The following is a 1,077-nucleotide window of genomic DNA, read 5'->3' on the forward strand; positions in this document are numbered from 1 at the left end:
GGAGACTGAGGAAATGCTTCCTCCTGCCTGCAGCAGACTGATCACTGGGGGAGGGGAGACTGAGGAAATGCTTCCTCCTGCCTGCAGCAGACTGATCACTGGGGGAGGGGAGACTGAGGAAATGCTTCCTCCTGCCTGCAGCAGACTGATCACTGGGGGAGGGGAGACTGAGGAAATGCTTCCTCCTGCCTGCAGCAGACTGATCACTGGGGGAGGGGAGGCTGAGGAAATGCTTCCTCCTGCCTGCAGCAGACTGATCACTGGGGGAGGGGAGGCTGAGGAAATGCTTCCTCCTGCCTGCAGCAGACTGATCACTGGGGGAGGGGAGACTGAGGAAATGCTTCCTCCTGCCTGCAGCAGACTGATCACTGATCTCTTCTCATTTCCAGGCGCAGTGATAATGGTGAAGCGCGTCAGCAGTGAGATGGGAGTACCGCCTGTGCACAGAGGTAAGAGGCCCCTCCCATTTAAAGCCTGACTGTCCCTGGCTCCGCCCCATGCGCCATCTTGGCGAGCTGTGTAATATTGCTCAGTGATCTCCGCCATCTTGGCGAGCTGTGTAATATTGCTCAGTGATCTCCGCCATCTTGGCGCGCTGTGTAATATCGCTCAGTGATCTCCGCCATCTTGGCGAGCTGTGTAATATCGCTCAGTGATCTCCGCCATCTTGGCGCGCTGTGTAATGTCGGTCGGTGATCCTCGCCATCTTGGCGCGCTGTGTAATATCGGTCGGAGATCCTCGCCATCTTGGCGCGCTGTGTAATATCGGTCGGAGATCCTCGCCATCTTGGCGCGCTGTGTAATATCGGTCGGTGATCCTCGCCATCTTGGCGATAAAAGACATATGTAGTTCAGTATATATTATATTGAAGGGACGTTGCTATGACAAGACACACCTGTGTGAGAAGCCTGTGCTGGAAGCTGCCATTTGTCAGTGTGGACGCAATGATGTGTCATGTGACTGCAGATCGTCGTCGGTGCAAATTGAGGAAATTGGTTTCATTGCTGTGACACCTCACTAGACCCGTCCTGTGTTCGGGGGTCCGTGACCGGCATCTCAGGGCCACGTGTGACCTA

The sequence above is a fragment of the Nanorana parkeri genome, unplaced genomic scaffold (genome assembly GCF_000935625.1).
Source record: "Nanorana parkeri isolate BGI_ZX_2015 unplaced genomic scaffold, ASM93562v1 scaffold897, whole genome shotgun sequence".
Classification (NCBI taxonomy): domain Eukaryota; kingdom Metazoa; phylum Chordata; class Amphibia; order Anura; family Dicroglossidae; genus Nanorana; species Nanorana parkeri.